The 21,419-nt window shown below is 45.3% G+C and overlaps 1 protein-coding gene across 1 annotated transcript in view; it reads right to left on the bottom strand.

Moving 5' to 3' along the window:
* The window catches only part of LOC139407098 (mannosyl-oligosaccharide 1,2-alpha-mannosidase IA-like), a 165,796-nt gene that overhangs the window by 47,853 nt on the left and 96,524 nt on the right, over positions 1 to 21,419 (bottom strand). The window lies entirely within an intron of this gene.

The following is a 21,419-nucleotide window of genomic DNA, read 5'->3' as shown; positions in this document are numbered from 1 at the left end:
CAATGGCCTCCATCATTCTTAAATGGAAGAAGTTTGGAACCACCAAGAACCTTCCTAGAGCTGCCCCACCAGCCAATCTCTGCAATCGGAGGAGAAGGGCCTTGGTCAGGAAGGTGACCAAGAACCTGATGGTCACTCTGACAGAGCTCCTCTGTGGAGATGGGAGAACCTTCCAGAAGGACAACCATCTCTGCAGCACTCCACCAAATCAGGCCTTTATGGTAGAGTGTCTTTATGGTAGAGTGTTGTTCTAAACTGACTTGCCTAGTTAAATAAAAGGTTAAATAAAAAATAAAAATGTCTGGAGGAAACCTGGAACCATCCCTATGGTGAAGCATGTTGGTGGCAGCATCACGCTGAGGGGATGTTTTTCAGTGGCAAGGACTGGGAGACTAGTCAGGATCGAGTGAAGGTTGAACGGAGCAAAGTAGAGAGATCCTTGATAAAACCTGCTTCAGAGCACTCAGGACGGCAGACTGGAGCAAAAGGTCCACCTTCCAACAAGACAACCACAAGCACACAGCCAAGAGACCAGACCGCAGGAGTGGCTTCGGACAAGTCTCTGAATATCCTTGAGTGGCCCAGCAAGAGCAAGGATTTGAACCCGATTGAACATCTCTGGAAAGACTTGAATATAGCGGTGCAGCGATGCTCCCCATCCAACATGACAGAGCTTGAGAGGATTTGCAGAGAAGAATGGGAGAAACTCCCCAAATACAGGTGTGCCAAGCTTGTAGCATCATACTCAAGAAGACTCGAGGCTGTAATCGCAGCCAAAAGTGCTTCAACAAAGTACTGAGTAAAGTGTCTGAATACTTATGTAAATGTAATAGTTATTTTTAACAATGTGCAAAAATGTCAAATATTTGATTTGTCATTATAGGGTATTGTGTGTAGACTGATGAGGGGGAAAAAACGATTCAATACATTTTTGAATAAGGCTGTAACGTAAACAAAATGTGGAAATAGTCAAGGGGTCTGAATACTTTCCGAATGCACATCTATCAACCAGTTCAGATCACATCAGGGGCAGGGAAATGTCACCAGCACTTTACATGAAATTATATACAATGACACCAATATACAATGACAGGTAGGATATGAAAGGCACATACACATCTTAGCGTCCGAGTCCTGAGAGGATTCTGTACCGTAGGAAATAGGAATACTAAATGTAGAATAAATACGGTCCCTATGAAGTCCCCAGAGTTTCTGTGAATGCACTCACTGTGTGGATTGAAGATGCCCCAGTCAATAATTAGAATTTCATGCAGACACTTCGGCTCTGAGATAGTGCTTTGGGTGCAGCTAAATCCAGCATATAAGAATGCTAAATTTAGTCGCAAGAGCTACTGTAACAAACAGAGATAACAAAGCTGTAGACATGATAATATCTGTGTATTCTATCAATGCTCCACCAGCACATGTTCATATACCACACTGAAAAAAAATATATAAAAGCAACATGAAACAATTTCAAAGAACTTACTGAGTTACAGTTCATAGAAGGAAATCAGTCAATTAAAATACATAAATTAGGCCCTAATCTATAGATTTCACATGACCAGGCAGGGCCGCAGCCATGGGTGGACCTGGGATGGCATAGGCCCACCCACTTGGGAGCCAGGTCCACCCACTGGGGAGCCAGGCCAAGCCAATCATTATTAAAGACAGAAATACACTTCAGCACCCCTCCCCCTCCTCAGACGATCTCGCAGGTGAAGAAGCCAGATGTGGAGGCCCTGGGCTGGCATAGTTACACGTGGTCTGCGGTTGTGAGGTCGTTTGGACGCACTGCCAAATTCTCTAAAATGACTTGAGGCGGCTTATGGTAGAGAAATGAACATTCAATTCTCTGGCAACAGCTCTGGTGGACATTCCTGTAGCCAGCATGCCAACTGCACACTTCCTCAAAACTTGAAATTGTGACATTTTGTTATGTGACAAAACTGCACATTTTAGAGTGGCCTTTCATTGTCCCCAGCACAAGGTGCACCTGTGTAATGATCATGCTGTTTAATCAGCTTCTTGATAGGTCACACCTGTCAGGTGAATGGATTATCTTGGCAAAGGAGAAATGCTCACTAACAGGTACATAAACAAATTTGTGCACAACATTTAAAATAAAAACTTTTTGGGGGATGTGTTTGAAACAATTCTGGGATCTTTAATTTCAGCTCGCGAAAAATGGGACCAACACTTTACATGATGCGTTCACATTTCTGTTCAGTATAGTTCTAATGTGACAGAGCCGCCAGAGCAGGTTGTGTGCGGCTGTGAAGAAACAGAAGGCGCGGAGACGTCTGCAAGCAACATCAATAAAGAAATAACCAAGACTATGTTTTATTGGTATATGGATGGAATGCTCACTCTCATTCCATACCCACATCAACCACCTTCAGTACCGCAACAAAGCATCCTTCACCCACTCTGCCAAGTACACCCTTGTAAAAATGACCATTCGGAACTATGGCGATGTAATTTACAGTCTTGCCCCGAAAAAAGCTAGATGTCATTTACCACACTGCCATCCACTTTGTTACCACTTCAACACTCATCACGGTGACCTTTACACCCTGGTCAACTGGCCCTTGTTACATACACGACGCCAGACTCACTGGCACCAATTTATTAAGTCCATCATCTACCTCAGCTCACTCCTCAACATCTCCACTACCAATAGCAACCTGCGCTCTGGTAGATGTGTCACACTGGTCATTCTCAAAGTTCGCACTTCCTTTGGCCATCATTCATTCCTTTGGCCGTCATTCATTCCTTTGGCCGTCATTCATTCCTTTGGCCGTCATTCATTCCAGTTTTCCGCTGACTGGAACAGGCTGCAAAATACCCTCAAACTTGACATATTCATCCCACCACACTCCTTCAGAAACATTAACTGAGCTGCTATCTGATCAATGTACCTGCTGATTATTAAGTCTTCTGTGTTGCCTTCACCTTTTCTGCTCTAACACACTGAACATTTCTTAGTGTTGTATATTTGGTGAATTTGTACCTTTCCTCTGTATAGTGTATGTTTAATTTTTTTATGGTATTGTGTTGTCCTGTTCACTGTTGCAATGTTATGCCTCTAGGCCAGGTGATTATTGTAAATGACAAATCGGTTCTCGATTGACTTATCGGGTTAAATAAATGACCATTTTCAAAAAATATATATAAATTGTCACATGCAACGGATAGGTGAGGTTTGTGGAAGCACAGCCAATCCAGGGACCTGTGCCACACGGCTTCCTGCTAATCCAATTGATGTGAAAAGATATTCCCTCCTCTATGAAGTAGTAAAATGGCTTATTTCAGATAATGAAGGAGAAAGGGTAGCAGCTTTAGAGAATGCCCCACTGGGTACCAGCCACTCCATAATGGAGAATGTCTCACCATGAGCTGCCTGCTCTGAGGGGACACGAATGAAAAGGGTAAAAACGCAACTTGTCAAATATTGGTGTCGTAGAGCAATAGAGCCGATGTCTTGAAAGTAATTGAATTGGGTATTTTCAAAAAGTGGAGGTTGATGGATATGTAAAGAGTAAGAGCTTAAAGACGGGTGCTGGCGAACTTTCAAAAGAGGCATTTGGTAGCCGTGTCAATACGGGGCGGTGCTACATGACATCAAGTGGCGAGGTTGCTCTCAGCTCATTGTGTTACCGGATGCCCGCTGAGACTTGTGCCGTACTCAAACAACACGGCTAGGTCTGTGTGCGTCAGCCACCAAATAATTACTGTGTCTCCCGCCGTGTCCTTGGAGTCTCTGGACAAGGTCACCTGTTAACCTGTTCTACTAAATCCACAGCGCTGTTCCTTCTGCCCACTGCTGCCCCCTCTGCGATGAGACGTGGGCTGTCTACCTCGCTCATTCACCACGGAGTTAGTCTGTCGCCTCCAGGATCCGTGTTATTACATTGGACATTTATAGCTCGTTTCTGAGCAGATTCCGAAAGTAATCTGGAGCCCCCGCAATGTATGTACGGGACACCCACAAATCATTCCATCCCACCAGGTTTGGCATATATACTGTACACAGGTCAGAAATTGAGATATCCTGCGTAGCTACGTCTCATCCAATTGGTGTGATTAATGCCTTTAATAATGCCAGGACGCTGGAGAATAAATTAACTACAGCACCACCTATAGTCATCAAGCAAACTGTCAACAAGGTTTACAAAGCAAACAAATGATCTGCACCACCAAACAACCTGGCCAGGCGAGATAGACGGCAGATAACATTAGCAAATATTCATGATGATAATCATATTCCAAACACACTCCAGTGAGTTTGGATAATGATTTATCACTGATGTGAGAGGCTCTGCTATGAAGTAGAACTCAGACATGTGTTCTACAGATTATAAACAGCAACGGGGGTTTTTGCGGGTTTCCTGACACTGAACGTGGATAAGGCCAGACTCATTTGGACGGTTCAGGTCAGAGGAGACAAGGAAGGAAGAAGTGGTTGTAGTTCTGAAAACAGAGAGATGTCTGGTTTCACTACTTTCAACTTGCACACAACCTCTTTCTGCAATGGGAGCCATTATATTCGTCCTCTACCAAGACATTTAGAGCTAGGGAATAAGGACATAGCCACCGAGCACACAGAGAGAGAGACATAATGGGCGAGGGTAAGTGTGTGTGTGATGCTGTGTGTGTGTGTGTGTGTACAACAGGGCTATGTGCCTGTCACTGGGAGCCAGGCTAACGGGTCCTGTGCTTTGAGGCTGTGGGGAGGAAGGCTGGACATGCCACTAAATAAGATGAATTACCGTGCCTGACCAGGGGTGACTGGGCCGCCTCGCGGGACACAGCCCAAATTACTCCACGTGTCTGTGACAGGGATCTGGTGCCTCCGATAGATCGGCCCAGAGCCCCCACCCCAGCTATACCTGGATAAAGTGTCAGGGAGGGACTGGGGGGGCTCTGGGATGGGATCTCCAATACCTTGCCATGACTCTCCAGGGAGCACACATCACAGGTCAACAACAGGACTGAACACGGCACCATGGAAATTCACTTCAACGTGGCTACTGAACCATAGGTTAGTTCTGAGAACTGACTGTATCTGCTTCTACTGTAGCCGTTGTGGATTAATATCACATAATACAATATCAAATACAGATAGATACTCGGGGGGCTGTGGTGATATTATGACAGATTTTTTAATCTGAGATCTCCATTGGCATGAGCACAGTCCTGCAGATGTCTGCACAGGCTTCTGTTGAGGATGACAGTGACTAGACAATAGCATTGTATCCAGACTGGATCTCTCATCAGCTCATCAGACAGAGTGGTCTGACCCTCTTAAGATGCCACCCTGCACTCAGCAGGCTAAAGCCTGAAAGGGGCCTGAGATATTAATTGCTGGGAAAGAGCAGCTTTTGTCCGATCTAATTGTGGTGAGCTGCACAAAACACCAGGCAGGACAGGGGAGGTCAAATTACATTAGGGAATGAAACCCAGCACACCGTTTACCAGAGTGCACTCTCCCAGTTTACTTCCACCTGAGTGAGGGACTCATAGCAGCGCTGTCCTCCCTAAAGACCGAGGAGAACAACACCATTCAAACAGGCCTCTGGACGGAACCGGGACTTTCCGACTAATTGAGAAATCATTGCTTGCTGAAAGTTCAACGCTAAACTGTGACTTCAGAAAGGAGTCCCCTGGGGCTTTTTGCTGTGCCTAAGCACTTAAAAGATTGATTAGGCCATCGATTGGGCAGTGCCAGTGAGAGAACTCACCTGGCGTCCCTGGCATTTTCAACCTGATGATTGAAAAGTAACAAACTGAAGTCTTTGAGATCAGGGGTAGTGCCCCTTCCTTTAATGTGCTGCTGAGGCGCAGCTTTTTATATTAGCAAAGAGAGCCTGAAGAGCTCTCACCTCACATCTAAAATGACGACTCAGACCTTTCTCCATTCCTTAATGAACTATTAAGCAGCGAAAGAGAGAACCCCACTACCCCATTACACCCCAATAAGTATTTTTTAGAGGAATGGCGTGCCTGTGCTTTACAATTACTAGGTGTCGTTTGTAGTTTGTGCCTCTCTGCTATGCTGACATTAACGGAGCTAGCCACAATAGATCACGTCCTGGGTGCAGGGGGAGACATTGTGAAAGGGCACTTCAAGGCAATTACCACAGTCATTTGGAGGGATTTATCTTAAGTCAGCACTGTGGGCCGCAGCACTTATTACAGCTAAGAATCCACAGCAGTGAGGGAGAGAGGGAAAGAGGGAGAGGGCTAGTGAGATAAGTGGATTTTGTGGGAGGTAAGGAGGGATAAAATGCCATAGGGAAAGAGAGAGAAAGTATGCGAGAAAAGTAGAGAGCTTCTGAGGGGCAGCAGTAAACCCAAATGAAGAGACCTAGATCTGTCTGTCTGTCTGTCTGTCTGTCTGTCTGTCTGTCTGTCTGTCTGTCTGTCTGTCTGTCTGTCTGTCTGTCTGTCTGTCTGTCTGTCTGCTCAAACACCAGGAGTCTTAAAGGTCAGACCAGGTGCAGGAAAACTGACTTCTTTGCCACAAGTGAGTTCCATTGACAGCTCTGACATATAGGCAGTGGAATGGACTATCTGAGACTAGAGCTGATAGCCTTGGCCTCCTTAGCTGAGAAGCAAACATTTCCCCCATCTACCGTAAAGACCATCTAGCGTAAAGACCAAAAGGGCACTTCAACCTCTGACTCAGCCTATTAACTGACCAGGGCCCAGGTGTGTGGCTTAAGATCACTGCAATCCAACAAGGTTTTCAGATTATGGTCTATAAGCACTCTTAAGGCAGTATGAGAGTCAGAGTGAGAGAGACCTAAATGCCAGAACTAGACAAGAGAGAGACAGACAGATGAGACAGAGTGACAGAGAGAGACAGAGCCCCATCCTGCGACCTAAGCGGTATGTATCAGGTCCTCAACACGGCTCACACCTACTGTAATGGTCCGAGCCTAAACCACACGAAAACAACACTAGACACCATGGAACACAAAGCTTTTACTATCTCATCCTGGAATATACAAAGTCTGAAGTCATTTGCCTTTGGCCTAAAGAGCTGGAACCCAGTCTTCATTTGCATTTGTTTAAGCTGTTTTCTAGTGACATTTATTTGAATACATCCATAAAATTTAGCTAATGATGTTCGATTTCACCTGGCATAGAAAATGTGCTCTCTACTCAGGACACTGTTGTTCAGAGGAGCTAGCCAACAACACATTAAAAAAATAACTTCAAACTGATGCTGGAAAGACTAGCTGCATTTGCTTGACCTGTTTTCTATTGACATCTCTGTGTACACATCCATAAAAATGATGCCGATTCATGATTTCGACTGGCTGAGAAAATCTGCCTGCCTGTCTGTCTTGTCCAGACCCCTACACTTTCATTACTATGGGACAGCTGGAGATCGAATTTCAATATTGAAACAATGGTGCAAATGTCAGAGAGACAGACAGCGAGGTTTATACAAATCTCTGATATTGCAAACCAATTGCTAGTCTAAAAGAAACGTGAGATAATGTCTCGATGCTTTTTACAGTGGAGATCAAGTTTATAAATTGTCTGGCTGGGCTGATGAGACTGTGAATTGTGCAGTCAGATGGAACAGAGTAAATAGGCATGTCAACATCATAGCTTTAGCTGGTGGTAACTTGTGAAATAGACACAGTCTGGAATGTGGTTTTAACCAATCAGCATCCAGGATTATACCCACAAATTAAATAAAGACTATTTAATTCCCTTCATCTCAACATTGGTGTGTCATCAACAATCATGCATGTCAGGTCAGTACACACCCCCAGATATTCTTACTACGGATCTACACTGATCTCAAAAACGACCTCTCCAGAACCCAAATGAAAGAAATCCGTCTCATTAACGGGCAACTTTAACCCCTGTGAATTGATTGATATATTTCTAAAACTGGCTAATTTAAAAAAGGTGGAAAAAGGAAACATCAAAAAAGATAACTTCAAAAGGAAAAATGGATTGACAATTAATGTTCCATTGCAAGACAACTAAGAGTTTCATCAAACCAAAAACACATCTCATATAGCAACAGGCCCTAAGCCAATATAAGAAGTTATTTCAAAGGAATAAATCCTTCTATATGACTAATGAGCTTGGCAAAATATATATATATTTTTTATTTCACCTTAATTTAACCAGGTAGGCCAATTGAGAACAGGTTCCCATTTACAACTGCAACATGGCCAAGATAAAGCAAAGCAGTGCGACACAAACAGAGTTACACATGGAATAAACAAAGATACAGTCAATAACACAATAGAAAAAGTCTATATACAGTGTGTGCAAATGGCATGAGGCAATGAATAGGCCATAGTAGTGAAGTAATTACAATTTAGCAAATTAACACTGGAGTGATAGATGTGCAGATGATGTGATAGTAGAAGTACTGGTGTGCAAAAGAGCAAAAAAAGTAAATAAAACCATATGGGGATGAGGTAGGTAGATTGGATGGGCTATTTACAGATGGGCTGTGTACAGCTGCAGCGATTGGTAAGCTGCTCAGATAGGTGATCCTTAAAGTTAGTGAAGTCTCCAACTTCAGCAATTTTTGCAATTCATTCCTGTCATTGGCAGCAGAGAACTGGAAGGATAGGCAGCAAAAGGAGGTGTTGGCTTTGGGGATGACCAGTGAGATATACCTGCTGGAGCGCATGCCACAGGTGCTTGATGTTACGGTGACCAGTGAGCTGAGATAAGGTAGAGCTTTACCTAGCAAAGACTTATAGATGACCTGGAGCCAGTGGGTCTGGCGACGAATATGTAGCGAGGGCCAGCACACGAGAGCATACAGGGCGCAGTGGTGGGTGGTATATGGGGCTTTGGTGACCAAAAGGACGGCACTGTAATAGACTGCATCCAATTTGCTGAGTAGAGTATTGGAGGCTATTTTGTAAATTACATTGCCGAAGTTGAGGATCGGTAGGATAGTCAGTTTTACGGGGGTATGTTTGGCAACGTGAGTGAAGGAGGCTTTGTTGCGAAATAGGAAGCTGAGTCTAGATTTAATTTTGGATTGGAGATGTTTAATATGACTCTGGAAGGAGAGTTTACAGTCTAACCAGACACCTAGGTATTTGTAGTTGTCCACATATCATAACCATCCAGAGTAGTGATGCTAGTCGGGCGGGAGGGTGTGGGCAGTGATCGATTGAAAAGCATGCATTTAGTTTTACTTGTGTTTAAGAGCAGTTGGAGGCCACGGAAGGAGTGTTGTACGGCATTGAAGCTCGTTTGGAGGTTTGTTAACACAGTGTCCAAAGAAGGGACAGATGTATACAGAATGGTGTCGTCTGCGTCGAGGTGGATCAGGGAATCACACGCAGCATGAGCGACATCGTTGATATATACAAAGAAAAAAGTCGTCCCGAGAATTGAACCCTGTGCACCCCCATAGAGACTGCCAGAGGTCTGGACAACAGGCCCTCCGATTTGACACACTGAACTCTATCTGAGAAGTAGTTGGTGAACCAGGCAAGGCAGTCATTTGAGAAACCAAGGCTGTTGAATCTGCCGATAAGAATACGGTGATTGCCTTGGCCAGGTCGATGACGACGGCTTCCCAGTACTGTCTTTTATCGATGGCGGTTATGATATCGTTTAGTACCTTGAGCATGGCTGAGGTGCAACCGTGACCAGCTTGGAAACTGGATTGCACAGCGGAGAAGGTATGGTAATATTCAAAATGGTCAGTGATCTGTTTGTTAACTTGGCTTTCGAAGACTTTAGAAAGGCAGGGCAGGATGGATATAGGTCTATTACAGTTTGGGTCTAGAGTGTCACCCCGTTTGAAGAAGGGGATGACCGTGGCAGCTTTTCAACTTTTAGGGATCTCGGGTGATACGAAAGACGTTGAACAGACTGGTAATAGGAGTTGCAACAATGCAACTTTTCATTTTAGAAAGAGAGGGTCCAGATTGTCTAGCCCAGCTTATTTGTACGGGTCCAGGTTTTGCAGCTCTTTCAGAACATCTGCTATCTGGATTTGGGTGAAGGATAAGCTGGGGAGGCTTGGGCAAGTAGCAGCGGGGGGGGGCGGAGCTGTTGGCCGGGGTTGGGGTAGCCAGGAGGAAAGCATGGCCAGCTGTAGAGTAATGCTTATTGAAATTCATCAGTGGTGACAGTGTTTCCTAGCTTCAGTGCAGTGGACAGCTGGGAGGAGGTGCTCTTATTCTCCATGGACTAGATCTACAGGACTATTCGATGCTAGCCCAGTCCGCCACAGGATGCTTTTGTGCTGGTCGAGGGCAGTCAGGTCTGGAGTGAACCAAGGGCTTTTTCTGTTATTAGTTCCACATTTTTTGAAAGGGGCATGCTTATTTAAGATGGTGAGGAAATTTCTTTTAAAGAACGACCAGGAATCCTCGACTGACGGGATGAGGTCAATATTCGGGCCAGGTCAATTAGAAAGGCCTGCTTGCAGAAGTGTTTTAGGGAGCGTTTGACAGTGATGAGGGGTGGTCGTTTGACCGCGGACCCATTGCGGATGCAGGCAATGAGGCAGTGATCGCTGAGACAGCAGAGGTGTATTTAGATGGCAAGTTGGTCAGGATGATATCTATGAGGGTGCCCATGTTTACAGATTTAGGGTTGTACCAGGTGGGTTCCTTGATAATTTGTGTGAGATTGAGGGCATCTGGCTTAGATTGTAGGACTGCTGGGGTGTTAAGCATATCCCAGTTTAGGTCACCTAACAGAACGAACTCTGAAGACAGAGTTCAATTCACATATGGTGTCCAGGGCACAGTTGGGAGCTGAGGAGGGTCTATAACAGGCGGCAATAGTGAGAGACTTATTTCAAAGGTGAGATAAAAAATAAATAAATTAGAAGCTTGAACTGTTTGGGCCTAGACCTGGAAAATATGAGAAAACTTTGCAGGCTCTCTCTGCAGTAGTTTGCAACTCCTCCCCCTTTGGCACTTCTATCTTGATGGAAAATGTAGTTGGGGATGGAAATCTCAGAATGTTTGGTGGCCTTCCTAAACCAGGATTCAGACACGGCAAGGACATCAGGGTTGGCGGAGTGTGCTAAAGCAGTGAGTAAAACAAACTTAGGGAGGAGGCTTCTGATGCTAACATTCATGAAACCAAGATTTTTACGATTACAGAAGTCAACAAATGAGAGCACCTGGGGACACGCAGGACCTGGGTTCACGCAGGGCCTGGGTTAACCTATACATCACCCGAGGAACAGAGGAGGAGCAGGATGAGGGTACGGCTAAAGGCTATCAAAACAAGGTTGTCTAGTGCGTTGGGGACAGAGAATAAAAGGAGCAGATTTCTGAGCGTGGTAGGATAGACTCAGGGCATAATGTACAGGCAAGGGTATGGTAGGGTGCGGGTACAGTGGAGGTAAACCTAGGCATTGAGTGACGATAAGAGGTTGTATCTCTGGACGCACTAGTTATGCTGGGTGAGGTCACCACATGTGTGGGAGGTGGAACAAACGAGGTATCTGAGGCATGTTGAGTGGAACTAGGGGCACCGCAGTGAACTAAAACAACAATAACTATGCTAAACAACAGTATACAAGGCATATTGACATTAGAGAGAGACAAAGCAAGGCATAAAGCAATCACATGTATTGATTGGGAGAGCTAGCTAAGACAACAACAGCTAATCAGATAAGACAGCAACAACAGGTACAATGGTGATGAAGGGGCAGAGAGGGTCAGTTAACTACACACAGGGCCTGAGTTCGAGGCTGTGTTTAACTGTGATTAATTAACAGTCCAGCAGGCATCAACTATGTAGCCAAGTGATCATAGGGTCCAGTGAACAGCAATAGATGAAACAGGGAAGCCGCTAGGTAGTCGTTACTACGCTAGCAAGTTGGAGGCCAGTTGGCAAAAGAGGTATTGTAGCTGGAGTAATGTAGTTTGCTAGCCTGGCTCGCGGCTAACTGGTGCTAGCTTCGGGACAAGGGCGTTAGCCACTAAAGCCACAAGGTGGCAGCTAGCTAGCAGCGATGATCCGATGCAAAAAGTCCTGAGCTTACGGCAAGAATCCGGTGGGGTAGTAGATTCTAGTCGTGTTAGTGAAGAGTCCGGGAGGCATCATCTGTGTAGCCGAGTGATCATAGGGTCCACTGAGCAGGCCGGGAGATGGGCCTGGTTCAAGGCTAGCTTCGGGGCTGGGCCACTCGGTGGCAGCTGTGATGATCTAGATAACGGTCCAGGGCTTACAGCAGAAATCCAGTGTTGTCGTGGAGAAAAACAGTCCGATTTGCTCAGGGTCGATAACGCGTTGAGCAGACTGGCAAGTTTTATCCAGGCTAAAAGCGGCTGGTATCTGTGCTAAAGGTAAAGGCCGCTAGCAGTGGCTAACAATGACTAAATAGCTAGTAGCTAATTAGCTGGTTAGCTTCTGATGGCTAGCTTCTGATGTAGGTTCTGGCTATAAGGTCTAAAAATAGCAGATCCGTATCACATTGGGTTGCCGGAAGGTATATTTATTTTAAAAATGGAAAAAGAAATAAAAAAATATATTGAAATATATACAAAAAATACTAAATTTACACGGGAGAACAACAAACAACGTCTACACTGCAACGCCATTCTGGAACTCAAGATAGAGGCAATCAATACAAATTCATTTTGGGAATTATGGAAACTAGATAGCACTTAAAAATAAAAACCTCCCAACCAAAGTTTGTATAAACTGTAAACAACACTTTGAAAACCTGTTATATATATATATATTTTTTTTAACTGACTACACCCAAACATCAATAATAGAACAATTAAAATAATTAGAATTAACAGTAAAATACAAACAAAATCAACATCAACTGGACAATCCTATTGCTTTGTCTGAATAAAATTATACAATAAAAGGCCCTCAAGAGTGGTAAAGCCTGTAGGCCAGACAGCATATGAACAGAGCAGGCCTACGCTGAGAGAGTCTATTTTGTTTAACCTAGTGTTGGGGCACAAAAAAAGAAGACGACAATTCCTTAGTCAGAACGGACGAGTGGGACAAGGTTGTAATAGGAGCCCGACCTTATTCAATACAAATAAATAAAGTTGACTTTATATGCTGATGGCTTAGTAATCTTGCCACCAACAAAGTCTGTCCTTGATAGAACAGTATTGTAAGGACTGGGCACTATCCATTAATATGGATAAAAACAAAGTCATGATCTTCAGAAAAAAATCCAATGTTAGGAAAGTAGATATCACTTCACCCAAGGAGAAACAACCCCGAAACACAGAGTGCAGCCCTTTAGAGCAATTGGCCCAAAAGCACCAGCTAAATTCAACAATTGGACCATCAATATCTACATTCAAACAAATAGAAATAGCTATCCCTAATTCATACACTAATTACTGGCAAAATTGTATTTAATTTAAAATCACAAGCTTCAATGTAAATACGTTCTAAACAGAGATCTCAAATTATCACAACACCTCAAAATCTAATATTTCAAACAAAGAAAGAAATTAACAAATGTACAGACATTGACCATAGCCTGGCCATATCTAATATCAAGGACGTGTCAAGGTTCTGCTCACCTGAGTTAGAATACTTTAGACCATATTATTTACCAAGAGAGTTTGCATCTATATTTTTTGTAGCTGTAAGTAAACAAGAAAAAAAAAAACTCACTCAAGAAGTGCCCCTTGTGGCCAATGATTTTAATGCAGGAAAATCCGTCTTACCTCATTTCTACCAGCATGTCACCTGTGCAACTAGAGTAAAAAAAAAAACTCTAGATCACCTTTACTCCACACACAGACGTAGTGTTTTCCACTAACACATGGAGTAGACAGTCAAATAGAAAAAGTAGCCAGCCAGGTAACCCCAAAAAATCTGTTTTGATGGCCTATGGTATATTCTAAAGCTAGATTGTATTTTCAACCAGCAACTATCAGGAAATAACACTGATCACATTTTTACAGTGTTAGTTTCATCAGCTGTTGTACTATACCATATGAAAAACGACTTAATTTGGATTTCACTGGACCTTTAAAGAATCCTGTTACGAGTATGCTGACTTCCACAGGCTTCAAGCTGCCGTTTAAGAGGCATTTTCTCAGCTATCTGCAATCCAGGTATGATTGAAGAATGTAGCTGGTGTTAATCATGGGCATTGCTACACAGAGAACAGCAGTCGACTACTCCGTTGTCAACACTTTGATCAAATCAGCAGACCTGTTATTTTCAAATATATGGAAATAGATGTATTGTTAGCTTTTAAAACATTCCAATCCGCTTTCTTTTATCATATCTTGGACCAGAGTGAGGCTCTCTGTCCACTAGCCTGCCTGTTGTTCCTGCAGTGAGGAGGATTCATTCACCATCTTCATCGAATGTGTTCACAATTTATCTGCAGATAATCACCAACAAGCCTACCAGTATGTAAATTAGGGAGACAAATGAACAGCTCTCTTACGAGTCACTCACTTTAACACCACTGTCTGTCCAGATGGACTTCATATTGAAAATAAAAACGAGAACTTTAGTTTACTTGTCCGGATGCGATACCATTCACGTATAATTTATGAATGGCAAGGATATATGAGATAGACTTTATTCAGTCAGTTTGACACCTTTTATAAACTAGTCCAGCTTGCTGTTCATCAATCAAAGCACAGTAAATAGCCTATGCGCCACCACTCCGTGGCTGCATATGAAACACGCCAGGGTCCCAACGTGAACATTTTTTACTCACTGGCCCGGTCGGACCAGTAGGCAAAGAATCTACTGTCCCAAACATAATGTTTTACTGGTCCTGACATGGTGTAGTTCTAAAATGCATTGTGGTCATGCAGGGCCTATACTGCCCTACCAAGAAAAAAGGCAGTAACTACTCATTTGGTCAAAAGTAAATACATGCTTAATCATGTGGACAAGTATCCTGCCTCTATTGTATTGTGTTTTGGAGAAAATGCGGGTCATGTAGCAGTAACTGCATAAAGTTACTGTGAAACCAAGGGAAATAAAAGCAGTTTTTCTCGGTTCCACACTATGAGCAGTTACTGCCTTTTTTCTTGGTAGGGCAGTATAGGTTGGCATACTTTCTTTCCATATTCAACTATTAATAGGCTATATTTGGTTATTATGATACACAAAGTATGAGGACACCCCTTCAAATGAGTGGACTCGGCTATTTTAGCCACACCTGTTCCTGACAGGTATATTAAAACGAGCACAAAGCCATGCAATCTCCATAGACAAACATTGGTAGTAGAATGGCCCATACTGAAGAGCTCAGTGACATTCAACATGGCACTGTCATATGATGCCACTTTTCCAACAAGTCAGCAAATTTCTGCCCTGCTAGAGCTGCCCCGGTCAACTGTAAGTGCTGTTGTTGTGAAGTGGAAACGTCTAAGGCCAACAACGGCTCAGCCACGAAGTGGTAGGCCACACAAGCTCACAGAACGGGACCTCCGAGTGCTGAAGCATGTAAAAATCATCTGTCCTCGGTTACAACACTCACTACCGAGTTCCAAACTGCCTCTGGAAGCAACATCAGCACACTAACTGTTCATCGGGAGCTTCATGAAATGGGTTTCCATGGCCGAGCAGCCGCATACAAGCCTAAGATCACCATGCACACTACCAAGCGTCGGCTGGAGTGGTGTAAAGCTCGCCGCCATTGAAAATACGCTTCACCATCTGGCAGTCCGACGGACGAATCTGGGTTTGGGGGATGCCAGGAGAGCACTACCTGCCCCAATGCAAAGCAACAACTGCAAAGTTTGGTGAAGGAGGAATAATGGTCAGGGGATGTTTTTCATGGTTTGGGCTAGGCTGCTTACTTCCAGTGAAGAGAAATCTTAACGCTACAGCATACAAATGACATTTTTGACGATTCTGTGCTTTCAACTTTGTGGCAACAGTTCGGGGAAGGCCCTTTCCTGTTTCAGCATGACAATGCCTCTGTGCAAGAGTGAGGTCGGGCACTGATGTTGGGCATTAGGCCTGGCTCGCAGTCGGCGTTCCAATTCATCCCAAAGGTGTTTGATGGGGTTAAGTTCAGGGGTCTCAACAAACCATTTCTGTATGGACCATTAAAAAGCTGCGTAATATAATTTAGCAATGTAAGTCATTACTCTATTCTTTAGAATAAAGAATAAATAAATGAGCTCCGTGAGTAGGGCACGTCCTTTTGCTCCAGACAGCTCACACGTGCTGTGTGATGGCGTCAACGCATGTACTACTCGAGAAGTCGTGACTCGTGGGAGCGCGGTGGTGCTTGAATGAACGGCCAATCATATTGCTCAAATACAAATAGCAGGACATTTACGTGTGTAATTTTCAATGGTAGACTACGACAGAACAGATTAACAAAAAAAGTTACTGGCCACTGACGAAATGCCACTGGCCCGACTCGTTTTTACTGTTGGACCCGGCACGCAAAAGAAACAAAATGAATGTGCCAGAAAACAATAGGCTAAGTGAATTTCGTCACATTATATGGGACATAAAAATGTATGGGGGAAATTAATGCTCTGTCCCTCTGTGAAGAAATTCAACTACAACCACAGCGCACACAACACACACACGGGTACCGGGTCCCCCCACCCGGGTACCGAGTCCACCCACCCGGGGGGACCGAGAGCCCCCACCCGGGGGGACCGAGAGCCCCCGAGAGCCCCCACCCGGGGGGACCGAGAGCCCCCACCTGGGGACCGAGAGCCCCCACCCAGGGACCGAGAGCCCCCACCCAGGGACCGAGAGCCCCCACCCAGGGACCGAGAGTCCCCTCCTGTACTCCCTTGTTCACCCACGACTGCGTGGCCACGCACAACTCCAGCCTGATCACAGATGAAGATGAGCCTATAGGAAGGTCAGAGACCTGGCAGTGCGGTGCCAGGACAACAACCTCTCACTCAAGGTCAGCAAGGCGAAGTTGATCGTGGACTACAGGAAACAGAGGGCTGAGCACACCCCCATTCACATTGACGGGGCTGGAGTGGAGCTGGTCAAGTGCTTCAAGTTCTTTTCTCTCTGCTACCGCACGGCAAGCTGTACCGGAGCACTAAGTCTGAGACCAAGAGGTTCCTGAACAGCTTCTACCACCAAGCCATAAGACTGCTGAACAGTTCATCAAATGGATAGCGGGCTATCTGCATTGACCCACTTTTTATGATTTTTTCGGGGCACTAGCTCTATGCACTCTCATACACATCCTACACGGACACTCCAAGACCGACCGAGAAAGATGTGGTGTTGAAAGATGCCGAAGATGGGCCTCCACCGCAGCTGGACCAAAGACAAGTAGAGGCAGACAAGGACGTCCATTCACACAGGAGCGGGAGGGCTTAATATTGAGCGCAATCTGGACCGGACAGACAGAAGGGGAGGGCTGAGCTGCTGACGACTGCCAGGCTCCCTCTATCCTCACTGTTGCCTCTTTCAGCATACTGAGGACTACAGATCCTCAGCAGCTTCCTCTAATATGTTTGCCTTATTGTGCCTAAGAGCTGAGCCCACTGAGCTGGGAGGAGGTGGAAGAGGAGGGGGAGGGCTGTGGCAGACCACAGAGTGATAAACTGCTCCCAGCATCCCAGGGTTTCCTTCACAGAGTCATTCACATAAGGTGAGGATGAGCTGGGATCTACCCCATGTCTGAGAGGGAAGAAAGTAGAGGAATAGTTCTGTCGGAGACTGAGAACACGAGTGAACAAATAAACTAGCCACAATACCATCCTATCCTCTCCCTTTAAAAAACAAAGCAGAAGATGTGTGGATTCTCACTGCATTCTCCCTGGGGGGGTGAATGATGATGTACAACCAAACATTAGAGAAGTGAGGAGAAAAAGGCCCTGGTGTTTTCTGTAGTCTAATCCTTCAGGGCTGGAACAGGCGGAATGCGCTAGCACACAAGAACATTGTCCGTAAATTGAAGACAGCAGTGAGGAGAGATCCTCTAAAAGCCTGGATTGAAGCAGATCCATGGAAGAGAGGCGAAGAGACAGATATTCCCTGGGCCCTGGCTCTCCAGCAAATAAAAGGCATGTGCTCGGAAGCGGAATGGGAGATCTCCCCTATAGCAGAGTCTAACACAGGGTCCGTTACAAGACACGGATTACTTTCCCTGTGTTCGTCATCAATTACACCCCAGTCACAAAATAGGCAACAGGACGGGAGAAAAAACAAAAAACGCCAAGCTCATTACTGTCCCCGACTTGTTAGCTTCTATTGATTTGAATTTGTGCCTGGCAAAGTGCTGCCGTGACTCCCCGGGATAATTGTGTTTCAGTCGCCAGTGCGTTCTTTTTTATTCATTAATTCTCTCAGTTAACGGTGGGGTGACTCTGAGAGGCACGCAATGTAGCATGGAAGGTAGACTGGGAATAATTGATATATTTAGGAGCCTAACTAGTGGACGTCTTTATTATGTCCCAGATACATCGTAACACGGTTGGCTAAGGGGAGGGGGTGATGTGAGATGATTGAGCAAACACTAGGTAATAGAGTGAGAGGGGTTTTATCACTGTGCGTGTTCCCGGTGAACAGCTCTTGCTAGGGCACGAGAGCTGCAACAATGCACAGACACAGACACACAGACACACAGACAGACAGACAGACAGACGAAAATGAGAAAGGGAGAGGAAGAGATGGTAGGGTAGGCTACATCAACCAACCTTATCGTCCATCACAGCCTACACTGCACCATTGACCATACTAAAGGTTATTGAAAATGGCTTGTATTTCAGTGAGTGTTTTGTGCGTGTCTGTATGTAGGGAGTAACTGGTGTCTGTGATGCTATTCAGATGGAAACAAGTGGCTGAGAGAGAGAAAGGGGGGAGGGAGGGAAAGGGAGAGAGAGGGAGTGAGTGAGAAGGAGGGAGAGGGAGTGAGTGAGAGGGGAGGGAAAAAGCGTGAGAGGGAGGGAGGGAAAGAGCGTGAGAGGGAGGGAGGGAAAGAGAGGGAGAGGGAGGGAGGGAAAGAGAGGGAGAGTGAGTGAGAGGGACAGAGAGGGACAGAGAGAAAGAAAGAGAAACAGAGAGAGAGACATATAGAGAGCAAGAGATAGTGAGAGAGCTCTTAGCTCCTGCGGAGTGAATGCTCTGTGTCCCGCCAGGGACCACCTGTCAGGAGCGATAAAGCAGGTCGGATTAGTAGAACTGGGAAGACAGACAGACACACAGAGCAGAGCCTGCCTGGCCTGCACAATCTTCAGCCTCACTCAAGGCCTTTTGTTCCTGCAGATGGGAGGAGAGAGGAGAGGTTGAGGGAGGGAGAGAGAGAGGACATACAGAGAGAGAACACATGAGAAAGAGATAGAGAGGACAGGGAAAGGAAAGCAAGAGGGGAGGATACCCGTCATAATAGAGAAAAGGAGAGCGAGAGATGGATAAGAGAGAAAGAAGGAAAGACGAGGCGGGGGCAGCATCTAGGCTGGCTGGCTGTTTGGTTGTCCTGGCTGGGCTCCACCATACCAGCGTGTGGGAGTCAGGCAGGCATGAGCCAGGGGGAGCAGCTCCTGTCTGCCAGGCCCTGTTGGCCCCTCTAACTCCCAGCCCAGGAACCATTATTATGGCATTGTGTTGGGGAACAGACACACGTGTGCTGCTGAAAGCCCTCTCCACCACATGGACACGAGAGCTCTAGCCCTGGTCCTCTTCCTCGCTGACTACTACACCCCCAGAGGATATGTCAGCCAGCCTCTCCCTCAGCCAGATCGGCTCTAGGAGAGAAAACAGAACAGATAGCATTCAATCCTTTCCTCCTGTATCCCAGCTTGCACGATCCTCAAAGCATAAAAGACCTCATACAAAGGGACCTACGCCACGGCGACACAACAGGGGCGGGATAAGATCTTCCTCCAATAGCCTTAGCGAGATGAGGAGATCGGTGTCAATGCAGCAGCTTACAGAGCGAGCACAAAGGGCAAGCGTGCCCAGGTTTCAGACAAGACGCTAGTCTGAGAGGTTACCACAACGCCACTCACCAGCGCGCAGACACTCCGTGAGAGACACGGCAGCGGGTGGGTGGACGACTCCCGACTCCAACGCTCCAGTTATGGCAGTAAAGCATGCTGGGTAAGGACGGACTGTCAGCTCTCACATTTAATTTACAGGGCACTCGCTTCCTCCTCCACCCCACGCGCCCTCAATCAGAGGGAAGAAAGAAAAAAAAAGAAAATAATAATAGGAACGAACACAGGCAGCCCAGTTCCCTGCTCTGAGAGCGCACACATTCATTATCCGCTGTCAGTGGGGAGGGGAGAAAGTGCACGCGTGCAGCGCACAACACTTTCCAGAATCAGTGGAGCACAGCGGAGCGTAACTCCATCATTCAAGTCAACACCAGGTTCATACTGTACAGCACATGCCCTTGAAATAGTTGTATAGTCCATGTACTTTCTAATAAAACAGCCTAAACACCTGCCTGTTATCACTTTGTAATGCAACTCAATTGAGGGAAATGGATGTGGGGATTGACGACCATGTTCATAAACTAAAAAGCATTAGAGGGGACGACCACAATAAAATCCTTGATGTAATATGTTGTTCCTGGACTCAATAACACTTGACAGGCCTCCTGTCGTGTGTGAAACGCGACCCTTTAATCCACATTTGCTGCGCATCACTGGGCTCACCCCCATTATGTCATGAGGAGAAAACTATTCCTAGTGCATCATCACGACTTGGAATGTTAGGTTAGGTAGTTTGTAGGGAGATTATAGGATGGAATGTAGCTTAGGTTAGGTGGTTTGTAGGGAGATTATAGGATGGAATGTAGCCTAGGTTAGGTGGTTTGTAGGGAGATTATAGGATGGAATGTAGCCTAGGTTAGGTGGTTTGTAGGGAGATTATAGGATGGAATGTAGCCTAGGTTAGGTAGTTTGTAGGGAGATTATAGGATGGAATGTAGCCTAGGTTAGGTAGTTTGTAGGGAGATTATAGGATGGAATGTAGCCTAGGTTAGGTGGTTTGTAGGGAGATTATAGGATGGAATGTAGCCTAGGTTAGGTGGTTTGTAGGGAGATTATAGGATGGAATGTAGCCTAGGTTAGGTGGTTTGTAGGGAGATTATAGGATGGAATGTAGCCTAGGTTAGGTGGTTTGTAGGGAGATTATAGCCGGAATGAATGCTGGCCAGAAAATGGTATTTTTAAGAGACATGTTCAGACTGAACATGATATTTCCCTTCTCGTGGCTCTGTTACAGTCAGTTCTTTTGACTGTGGAAAAAAATGTAAGGAAAATACTGTTGCATAGACAATAATGGTATAGATCATTTGTAAAGTAGAAACACAAGCCAATTTCAAAAAGTCATAGCGAAGGAAGTTCACTCATATTCTCGAGTAGCACAAGTTTGACTGTTCACATACCTAGTTAGTGGCAGGTCCCCAGTCGAAACACAATGTAGAAACTAGTGATGGGGGAAAAAAAATGTTTGATACAGTTGGATATTCTTTTTGTGTTTGACACCTTTGA

The sequence above is a fragment of the Oncorhynchus clarkii genome, chromosome 4 (genome assembly GCF_045791955.1).
Source record: "Oncorhynchus clarkii lewisi isolate Uvic-CL-2024 chromosome 4, UVic_Ocla_1.0, whole genome shotgun sequence".
Taxonomy (NCBI): Eukaryota; Metazoa; Chordata; class Actinopteri; order Salmoniformes; family Salmonidae; genus Oncorhynchus; species Oncorhynchus clarkii.
Note: the sequence above shows the minus strand (reverse complement) of the source record. Positions and strands in the feature narration are given on the sequence as shown.